Genomic DNA, 12,197 nt, shown 5'->3' on the forward strand with positions numbered 1-12,197 from the left:
CTGTGGATTTACTGTGAGGTAAATCTTGGAATTGAGAGTACGCATTTACAACAATTGATCAGGGATGATTGAAAACTACTCCCTTCCAAAAAATACCACACTCTAACAATAAAAAAACTTAAAAAAAAAAACAAAAACCTCAAACCCTGTCCCTCACCACAGAGAGTCTGAGAAATATTGTCCAGAATCTCCAGCTTTTGATTTAGTGGGATAACCCCACCTTCACCCTTAAGCAACCCTGGGAAACTCAGTTCTCCTTACTGTGTTATGTAGAGTGATTTATAGCATTTCCTGTTCCTCTGCTTTGGATTTACTTCTGAATATGTGGAGATGCATCTAAGGCATTCTACTAAACAACGGTTGTGTACTCTAGTTCCCACTATGAAAGAGCACAAAAGAATTGGATGAAGTCTTGCAATTTTAGTCTTGTCTTTTTTCTCTCTCCAAGAATCTCTGACAAAGAGAACTGTTGTTGTTGCTTGGTCACTAAGTCAAGTCTGATTCTTTTGTGACCGCATGGACTGTAGCCCACCAGGCTGCCCTGTCCATGGGATTTCCCCCAGGGAATGGATTGTCATTTACTTCTCCAAGGGATCTTCCTGACCTAAAGATCAAACCCAAGCTTCCTGCTTGGCAGGTGAATTCTTTACCACTGAGCCACCAGGGAAGCCTGAGAAAAAGAATAGAGCACATCATAAGTCCTTTCTGTCTAAGAGAACTATGACATTTTTCCTAATGGGTACAGGTTGGCATAGTCAGCTTTGGTTTAAAGGTTTCTTGTCCCATTACGTCATAGTAAATTAGATATTGTCTCTGACTTTAAATCACGATGGTATGATCACTCACCTAGAGCCAGACATCCTGGAATGCAAAGTTAAGTGGGCCTTAGGAAGCATCACTATGAACAAATCTAGTGGAGGTGATGGAATTCCAGTGGAGTTATTTCAAATCCTGAAAGATAATGCTGTGAAAGTGCTGCATTCAATATGGCAGCAAATTTGGAAAACTCAGCAGTGGCCACAGGACGGGAAAAGGTCAGTTTTCATTCCAATCCGAAAGAAAGGCAATGCCAAAGAATGCTCAAACTACCGCACAATTGCAGTCATCTCACACACTAGTAAAGTAATGCTCAAAATTCTCCAAGCTAGGCTTCAGCAATACATGAACCGTGAACTTCCTGTTCTTCAAGCTGGTTTTAGAAAAGGCAGAGGGACCAGAGATCAAATTGCCAACATCCGCTGGATCATAGAAAAAGCAAGAGAGTTCCAGAGAAACATCTATTTCTGCTTTATTGACTATGCCAAAGCCTTTGACTGTGTGGATCACAATAAACTGTGGAAAATTCTGAAAGAGATGGAAATACCAGACCACCTGACCTGCCTCTTGAGAAACCTGTATGCAGGTCAGGAAGCAACAGTTAGATTAGAACTGGACATGAAACAGACTGGTTCCAAATCAGAAAAGAGTATGTCAAGGCTGTATAGTGTCACCTTGCTTATTTAACTTCTATGCAGAGTACATCATGAGAAACACTGGGCTGGAAGCAGCACAAGCTGGAATCAAGATTGCCAGGAGAAGTATCAATAACCTCAGATATGCAGATGACACTACCCTTACGGCAGAAAGTGAAGAGGAACTAAAGAGTCTCTTGATGCAAGTGAAAGAGGAGAGTGAAAAAGTTGGCTTAAAGCTCAACATTCAGAAAACTAAGATCATGGCATCCGGTCCCATAACTTCATGGGAAATAGATGGGAAACATCTATTTTTCTGGGCTCCAAAATTACTGCAGATGGTGACTGCAGCCATGAAATTAAAAGACGCTTACTCCTTGGAAGGAACCAACCTAGACAGCATATTCAAAAGCAGAGACATTACTTTGTCAACAAAGTTCCGTCTAGTAAAGGTTATGATTTTTCCAGTGATCATGTATGGATGTGAGAGTTGGACTATAAAGAAAGCTGAGCACCAAAGAATTGATGCTTTTGAACTGTGGTGTTGGAGAAGACTCTTGAGAGTCCCTTGGCCTGCAAGGAGATCCAACCAGTCCATCTTAAAGGAGATCAGTCCTGGGTGTTCAATGGAGGGACTGATGTTGAAGCTTAAACTCCAATACTTTGGCCACCTGATGGGAAGAACTGACTCATTGGAAAAGACGCTGATGCTGGGAAAGACTGAGGGCAGGAGAAGGGGATAACAGAGGATGAGATGGTTGGATGGCATCACTGACTCAATGGACATGGGTTTGGGTGAACTCCAGGAGTTGGTGATGGACAGGGAGGCCTGGAGTGCTGTGGTTCATGGGGTTGCAGAGAGTCAGACATGACTCAGCAACTGAACTGAACTGAGTTTAAAGAACTCAATCATTTTGTGAAGAAGTAGGCAGGTAAGCACATCGTGGTAGCACTGCAAGTAAGTGCAGAGAGAGCTCCCAAGTGTCAGAGGGAAGCTGAGGGTGGAGGGCCAAGTGTGCCTGGGGTTTCAGGGGACACACTGCTTTATATCACTGATAAGATGAGTGAATGAAACATGGTGGATGAAATGTTGCTATGCCATGGATCTAAAATAGGATTCACACTATTTTCCTTCTCTAGATGACTGTAGTTAACCCTCCAGTGGCACCAATATGCAGTCGAGATAATACTGAGAGTGGAGGGATGGCAGGAGCTTCATGGTTATAGAAACTAAAAGGCATTTAATTGAATTTCCAACAGATGGGGAATAATGAAATCATTTATTTTCATTTCACAATGAGTTAATTCATAGGTAAACCTCCAATGATCAAATGGTTTTATCCAGCCTCCTGCTAAAGATTTAATATTTTCATCTGATTCAACTCTGTTATTTCCTGGCTCAATTTAGTGATTAACGTGGCATAAAAGTAACAATTTCTTGATTATTAAAATCCTATTTGCTGTACATTATAAAGAGAATCTATTTTAAAGCCATTACTAAATAGTCTGTAATAATAAACTAACATGGAACAATCATCTTCTAAAACCTTAATGACAAGTTTATCAGAGAATTTTAATTCAAAACAGTATCACAAAAATAAACTCAGCTGCTAATTTTTTCACAACTTTTTGATGTTGAATAATACATCAAATAACTCACTTTGCCAATAACAGTCTATGGCATTTCCTCCTAAATTTCATGAGCAAAGCAGGGCGCTTGCACATAGAATGATTAGGAGTTCTAACTATGGTGGTCCTGAAGTGGCTTAGCCAGGAGCTTAGTTAAAACTGTCAACAGCTTCCTAATGTCCAATTCAAGGCTACCCCTTACCTTGTATTTCTGACCTTGCGAAGTGCTCATTTATGAGAGTAAGTGTGAAACATTTGACCATGAATCAGCATCCTCAAACTAGTCCCATGGAACTGGCCTTTCCCCTGGAAGAAACATCTGGTGGTGTTATCCAATGGCACAAATATTCACAAGTTCACATTATTTATTTCTAAAATTATCTATTTCATTTGAGACAAAGAACACATAGAATTAAAAAATGTTAATCATATCACCATTCAGAGGTGGTCACAGTCAATAGTTTGATGTGCATTCTTTTTGATCTATGTCTGTTTATCACATACTGTATACCTAAAAGTCAAGGAAGAAATGCAAATATTTAGATATACTTTTCTGAATGTTCTCCTTTTTCCTTTACTTTTGTTAACTTATTTTGGGTGACTTCAAGGGTTGTATATTCCTGGTGGGATTAGATCAGAAGACATAGCTTGATCCTATGATAATCAAAGTTTCCTACTAATTTTCTTTTCCAGAAGTACTTGCACAAAAGGTACAGACCACATATCACATAGAGGAGACAAAAAACTTATCATGAGCTTGTCATTTAATCAGTATGCTTCAGTATCACAATTTTATGTCCTTACACACTGTTTCATTTGGGGTCTCAAGAAATACCCTTGCTCAAGGCTCCTCAGTGAAAAAGTGCTTCATTGCAGTGACACATGTGGGCTGGTGCTGGACCCAGAAAGCTGTGGCCATTTAAGGCAGCCCTAGGACGGTTGCTTTTCTCTGCACATCTGTTGCATTCTCTTCTTTTTACTACCAGCGTCCTTCCTAATAACTCTTGTCTCTGTTATATGATGACCGTCTCTGCCTAGATTAATGCACTGTGGGAATGCTTAACCCATCGTTTTGGTTCTGTCTCTGTAACCAACAGCTCTAGTCTCTTGATTTGCTGTTGTCTGTGCTCATCAGTTTATGCCTGACCATTCAGTCCGTTCACCCCTGGCAGGGTAAGGTCAGGTTCACGTGGTGTAAAAGTTGGCCTCACCGCTCAGGAAGAGCTATAGGTGAGGCAGATACTTTAGAAGGGCATATGGTCAAGCATGCACTAATCAACAATTCTAATGCAAATATCTCTGCAGTTGGCTAATAAATTCCCAAAAGCCAAAACCTTGACCCAGACTATACACATTTAAAGAGCTTCTGGTGTATATTGCCAAATCCCTCTCTAAAAATGTATTTATTTATATTCTTACCTGCACAATTACTTACCTTCCCCTGCACCTGCCTCAGTGTCGTGTATTGTACTATCAATATTTCATTTTCAGATTTTTAAATTTTTGAATCTTTAAGAGAGAAATATAGTAGGTAAATAATTATGAGACATAAATTTTGTTTTACCAATATCTTTGTTGAGTGCATGCTCAAAGTGTCCAACCCTTTGCGACCCCATGGACTGTGGCCCACCAGGCTCCTCTGTCCATGGGATTATCCAGGCAAGAATACTGGAGTGGGTTGCCATTTCCTCCTCCAGGGAATCTTCCTGATCCAGGGATTGAACCTGTGTCTCTTGTATCTCCTGCATTGGCAGGCAGGTTCTTTACCACTAGCACCATTTGGGGGAGAAGGCAGTGGCACCCCACTCCAGTATTCTTGCCTGGCAAATCCCATGGATGGAGGAGCCTGGTGGGCTGCAGTCCATGGGGTCGCTGGGAGTCGGACATGAATAAGTGACTTCCCTTTCACTTTTCACTTTCATGCATTGGAGAAGGAAATGGCACCCCACTCCAGTGTTCTTGCCAGGAGGATCCCAGGGGCGGGGGAGCCTGGTGGGCTGCCGTCTATGGGGTCACACAGAGTTGGACACGACTGAAGTGACTTAGCAGCAGCAGCACCATCTGGGAAGCCTGTGTATAAGTAGGGGACAATTAAATCAACCCCACTAGCTAGAGTTGTGATGTGGATTCCATGCACTGCAACACATAAAACCAACGTCATCAACCCACTTTAAAATGACAAATTGTCCTGGGTTCCTTAAGAAATGCATTCCCTTATTTACTAATGAACTGGAAACCCATTTTATATGTTTAAGGGGCATTTTTTTTCTTTTGTGATATGTTTGGTTATATTTTTCCTAATAAGTTGTTTACCTTTTTTCTCATTGATTCGTAATTCTTCATCTGCTATTCTACTCCTAAGTATATTTTCCAAAGAAATTCTTGTATTTGTGCAACTGTTCTTATAAATGTATATGGTGGTTTTAGTCCCTAAGTAGTGTCCAACTCTTGTGACCCCTTGGGCTATAGACTGCTGGGCTCCTCTGTCCATGGGATTTCCTAGGCAAGAATACTGGAGTGGGTTGCCATTTCCTTCTCCAGAGGATCTTGTCAACCCAGGAATGGAACCCAGGTCTCCTGCATTGCAGGCAGATTCTTTATCAACTGAACTATGAGGGAATCCCATAAATGTATATAAATGTTCATAAGTGGCATTTTTCTTAACAGTGATAAACTGAGAACCAATACATGGAAGCAACCTAAATGTCCATCCACAGATGAATGGATAAAGAAAAAGTGGTATGTATACACAACAGAATATTACTCAGCCATGAAAGAGTGTAATAATGCCATTTGCAGCAATATAGATGTACCTAGAGATTATCTTAACAAGTGAAGTAAGTCAGAAAGAGATATATGATATCACTCACATGTGGAACCTAAAATATGGCACAAATGAACTTATCTACAAAAAAGAAACAGATTCACAGACATAGAGAACAGACTTGTAGTTGCCAAGGGGGAGGGATGGATTGCGAGTTTGGGATTCGTAGATGCAAAGTAATACATATATAATGGAAAAACAGCAATGTCCTGCTGTATAGCACAGGGAACTATATTCAATATCCTGTAATAAACCATAGTGAAAAAATATGAAAAAATATATACATATATATATATGTAACTGAATCACTTTGCTGTATACCAGACTAACATAATATTGTAAATCAAGTACATTTCAATAATAAAGAAAAAGAGAGAAATGAATTTTTTTAAATTGTGAAGTTATTCAACCAGACAGCCATAAAAATAAATGAATTGCAGTTATGTTTTAGTTATCTACAGTTGTACAACAAACTACCTCGATACTTAGTGGCTGAGAACAACAGGAACCTTTTTATACTAGAATTATTACTTTTTATAATTCTTTGTGTTGACTTGTTTATCTGCTAGTTTTTGCCTGGGCTCACTCATGAGGCTACATGTAGCTGGCTGGTCAGTGGGGACTGGACTCAGCAGCCACAGCTGGGATAATAGGACCTCTCTTTCCACATGCCTGGATTTCTTTGCAGCCTGGTGGTCTCAGAGTAGTGTAAAGAGAATGAAAGCAGGAGATGCAATCCCTGGAAATTGTATAGCATTAATTCTGCTGTGTTCTGTTGGTCAAAAGAGTTACTAGATAATTCCAGGTTTAAGGAGTGAGGAAATGGGCTCCACCTTTGCATGGAAGGCATAGTAAAATGATATAACAAATGAGAATGAACAGAAGGAGGACTGACTCATGGAGGCCATTATTTTAACTCTCTACTATAATAACATTTGCATGTTTTGTGATCATACTGTTCTTACTCTCTCAATTCTGTCCAGTTTTCTATAACTCTCCTAAAATTCAAGGGATTGTTTATTTTTTAATATGGACTTTCTGAGTTTTAGTAGAGTGCCTCCCAATAATTTCCTGGATCCTGACACGCTGGAAAGAACAATCACTAATATCTTCATTTCATATCTGCCTGGCTATATTTTTTAAGATCTCAGTAGTCTCTGTAATGGTTTGTTTTAATGTGTCAGCTTGTCTAGGCTACAGAACCTAAATGTATGGTCAAACATATCTGGATGTTGCTGTGCAGGTGTTTTTTAGATGAGATTAATATTTAAATTTCTTCCCTGGTGGCTCAGTGGTAAGGAATCCACCTCCTAAAAGGAGACATGGGTTTGATCCCTGGACTGGGAAGATCCCTGGGAAGGAAATGGCAACTCACTCCCATATTCTTGCCTGGGAAATTCCACAGACAGAGGAGCCTGGTGGATTATAATCCATGGGGTCACAAAAGGGTCAGGCATAATTTAGCAACTAAACAACAATAACATTTAAATTGGTGGGCATACAGTAAAGCAGGTTATCCTCCATAGTGTGGTGGGCCTAATCCCATTAGTAGAAGACCTTAAGAAAAAACTCTGACATCCATTGAGGAGGAATTCTACCAGCTGCTGATCTTTGAACTCAAGTTATAGCATCAACTCTTTCTTGGATTACAACTGGTTCTGTTTCTCTGGAGAACCCTGACTAACATATTCTCCTCAAAGAAACTGCTTTTCTACTCTAGTTTAATTTCCTTATCTTTATGTTATTTTATTCTTTCCCTGCTCCTGCTCTGATTGTATGAGTAATGAAGCCCTCCAGTTCCCTCTTATTTCTGTGAGTGAATTTGGTTCCAGGCACATATCCATTTGATTTCCTTTTAATGTTAATTTTCCTTTTAACCTTTGGATATGCAATATAAATGTGAATTATGAGTGTGATATGAGTAAAGGATCTCATTCTTTTTGTTTATTAATAAATTGACCTTTTTTTTTTCCTGTGGTGGAATTTATAATTTATATCTTGAATTCTAAATATATCTGGAAAGAGCTTCTTTTCCTGAAGTATCTGACAAAACTTCAGAAATATATCTGCCTGGAATGTAGATGCAATCCCGGAGGAGATGCAGCCATTGTATGATCACGAAGAAAGAAACCAGACTGAGTCTGGAGTGGCAAGAAGACAGAGTTAATCTGGTCCCTAATAGAAATATTGAGCCTTAGACTACCTACTCCCATATTTTTTGTTATTTGGCAAAAATAAGCATTTTCCAGTTAAATCAGTTTAGTTTGGCTTTTCTCTGGAAAGCAGACTAATAGAATTTTAGCTGACATAAAAGATATTTCAGAATCTAGAAAACAAATAAATGAACAATACAAACATTGAAACCAAGAATTTCAGTGCTATTCTTAACATTCATATTTTTGAAATTTTTAATTATTCACAGGATTTATGTTTATTGTCTCTTTTCATCTTCATAATAGTCCTGGAGAGAAAAACAGTTTTTATTATCCCCAGAATACAGACAAGGAATACGAGGCTCAGAAAAATCATGATTTGTGATTCTTTTTAGAACCAGGCATATTATTATACAGAGATCAGACTCTGGCTTCTCAGTGATTTATTTGACTATAATTCCTGGCACATGGTAGGTACTCATTAAATGAATGAATGAATGAATGAATGGTATACATAAAAAAATTAGGTCAGAACCTGGCATATACTGTGTGTTAAGTAAACAGATGTTAATAACAATAGTAATAACAGTATGTTAACTTCGTGCTTCTTAACTTGCAGAAGCCTATGGATTTTTCTTTTTATTGTTTTATTTTTGAATGCATTGGGTCTTAGTTGCAGCACGTGGGATCTTTTGTTGTGGTACATGGTCTTCTCTCTAGCTGTAGCTCATGGACTCAGTAGTTGCCAGCTCAGGCTTAGTTGGCTGTGGCATGTGGGATTTTAATTCTCCAACGGGGGATCGAAATCATGTCCTTTTGCAAGGCAAGGTGGATTCTTAACCTCTGGACCACCAGGGAAATCCCAGGCCTATGAATTTTATTTAAGTACAGACTGCAAGCTTGCCTCTTGTGCATAAACAGCACCAACAAAGGCTTCCTTTGCCAAGTGATAAGAGAAATTAATTTATTCATTCTCCAAAGAAAGCAGTAACAAACACATAAAGCTTAGATAAGAAATTTCAAAGATAGGTCCCTTTGGATTAAGAATTGTTGTTGTTTAGTCACTAAGTCATGTTCGATTCTTTGTCGACCCCGTGGACTGTAGCCCACCAGGCTCCTCTGTTCATGGGATTTCCCAGGCAGGAATACTGGAGTGGGTTGTCATTTCTTTCTCTGGGGGGTCTTTCCAACCGAGGGATTGAACCTATCTCCTGCATTAGGCCACCAGGGAAGCCCTTGATTTAAGACTATTTCTTAGTAAAAGTGTTTATTTAATTAGCTAACCTCTCCTCCCCCCAACTCCGTTTAAGTATCTGACTGTCAGAATATAACATGTGAATAACTATGACTCGATTCTTGACTAAGCTTCTTCTATGCTTAAAGGCAAAGATCTGGGTGTGATTTCCTTGTAATAATGTCTCTATTAAAATAATAATTATTTATTTTGTAAACCACTCTGCACACACTATTTTATAAATTCTCATACCAATGCCACAAAGTAGCTGCTGTTACACTGTTTGACAATTGTTGTTCAGAAGCCTGGTCATGTCTGACTCTTTGCGATGCCATGGAGTGCAGCATGCCAGGCTTTGATAGTTAAATGAACCTAAAGAGCTTGATTATGGGATCAACTCCTACCCTGAGCAAGTGGTCACCAGGGGGATAAGAAAGAGGAAATTAGTTCAGTGAAATTTCACCCCTGCCCTTGTAGGCGTAGTTCACAGCTCATGCCCTAGTCTGCTGATTACTCAATGGTGGTATCTTAGGATAGGAAAGGTGAGGACTTTGCAATATCTGCTGGAGAAAGTATTGATCACAGAGCAAATCAGGAGCAGGCTCAGTCCATACACTGAGAGCATTAAGCAGACATTACACCAATTTCAGTCACAGAACATGAAATCTGAGTCTTTCAGACAAATTCATTTACCAGCTGGCCTCTAAAGCTGTGACTTTCCCCTGGGTTTGCTATCAACTTCAGCCTCATCTATAATGGTAGAAAAGTAGGAAATAATGTAATTACTTAGGAAAATCTGCCCAAAAAATAACCTAGGAAATTACAAATGCATAGATTTCCTTCCAGAGCTTTCTATAATATTAACAATGGTGTCTTACATTTGTAATATGCTTAAATAAACCTTGCAGCTTTTTTACAAGGACAAAGATCTAGGTTAATAAAGCTACTCCCTTGATTAGCTGAGTTACTTCAAGTTAATCAGTTAAGTTTTAAGTCTCCTCATCTATACAGTAATAATAGTGCAAGTAATAAAACACCTCATTCAGCTGTTAGGATGCCAAAAACAGATGTTGTATGGGCAAGCCCTTTATAAATTTTTGTTGACCAAAAAATGCAGTCACAACCTGAAAGCAGAGAGTTATTTGGTGGGAATGTTAGGATGTCTAGCCCAGGAGACAGGATCTCAGTAACTCTGAGGAAACTGTTCCAAGGAGGCTGGAGGGGGAGTCAGGCTATATACAAGTCTGCAACAAAAGTGAAAGTGAAAGTCGCTCAGTTGTGTCCAACTCTTTGTGACCCCTTGGACTGTATGGTCCACGGAATTCTCCAGCCTAGAATGAGTAGGTAGCTTTTCCCTTCTCCAGGGGATCTTCCCAACCCAGGGTTTGAACCCAGGTCTGCCCACACTGCAGGCAGATTCTTTACCAGCTGAGCCACAAGGGAGCAGGCAATCTGCACATCAAAGGTCAGATATCAAGTTAAGGAATTTAGTGTTCTCTGTGTGGGAAGATGCAAGCTTCTGGGCTCCCTGAATTCATTCGTTTCATATGCACCTAGCTTTGGGAGCCCTCATTCACATTTGGAGGCTGGAAATTGCTGATGGTTGTGACATTTCTTGTTTATTGATATGGCAGGGTATAATTTCATTTCACAATTTTAAAATGCTGTAGAAATGTGGCACATTGTTCCTGCCCATCATTCCATCCTCACAGCACCTCTGTAAGGCGGTTAAGGTGGACATCTCATACAAGCCTGGCAGCACTCAGCCACACTGCTGTGATAAAGCCAGTCTACCCATGCAAGGCAATAAGGACACGACAAGAGCCATGGACATTCCCGCGATACAGAAACTCTCAGTCATGGTGGCACAGATTCTGACTCGTGTAATTACCATAATATGACAAGGCCAGTTAGACACAGGGACATGGCAAATGGAAGGTATAGTTCGGGCCAAGGCAGAAAAGAAGGAGAGATGACCTTAGTGGAGGTAGATTACCTTTATTCAGGCAAGGAGGGGTGACAGTCGGCCTAATAGGAGAAGGATCAGGGAGGCTTCATATTTAAAGGAAGGTTTGTGGAAGCAATAAGGGGAAAGTCTTCAGTTGAGATGGCATTTGTAGTTGAACAGAGGGTGGGAGGTTTTAGGCAGGGTGTGATAAGCCCTCTGGGCAGGGGGTGATAAGTCCCAGGTAGATGCCACAGGCCCAGAGCATCAGGGTGGGACCTAAAGTTTGGTTTTGTTTTCCCTGAAGTTAGATGATTCAGCAAGGGCCTTTGAGACCGTTGTTTTCTTTTTCAGGCCCAAAGACTCCTTCAGTGTTTCTCAAAACTGACACAGCCACCCCATTCACAATATCACAGACAAGAAACACAAATACACATATATATTTGTACAAACGAGGGAAACTGACATTAGATAATTTAGATGATTTGCCTAAGGCCATCATAAATAATAGATCCAAGATGTGAGATAAGGAGTTGTACTCCAAAGAACTGAGCCTTTATTGCATCACTAGCCTAATTTCAGAAAGTATCATATACCCCAATACCAACCACTATTCTCATGTATCATGCTCTTTGCTCTTTGCTCTTTGCTGAGGTGTGGGAAGATCTGCTGGAGAAGGGATAGGCTACCCACTCCAGTATTCTTGGGCTTCCCCTGTGGCTCCACTGGTGAAGAATCCACCTGCAATGTGTTAAACCTGGCTTTGATCCCTGGGTTGGGAAGATCTCCTGGAGAAGGGAAAGGCTATCCACTCCAGTATTCTGGCCTGGAGAATTCCATGGACTGTATAGTACATGGGGTCACAGAGAGTCGGATAGGACTGAGCGACTTTCACTTGTTGACCAGAGTTTACAGTGTAAGCTTCTTGCCATAGATACTCTATTCTCTTTCTAAAATACTT

This window comes from Oryx dammah, unplaced genomic scaffold, assembly GCF_014754425.2.
Source record: "Oryx dammah isolate SB20612 unplaced genomic scaffold, SCBI_Odam_1.1 HiC_scaffold_29, whole genome shotgun sequence".
Taxonomy (NCBI): domain Eukaryota; kingdom Metazoa; phylum Chordata; class Mammalia; order Artiodactyla; family Bovidae; genus Oryx; species Oryx dammah.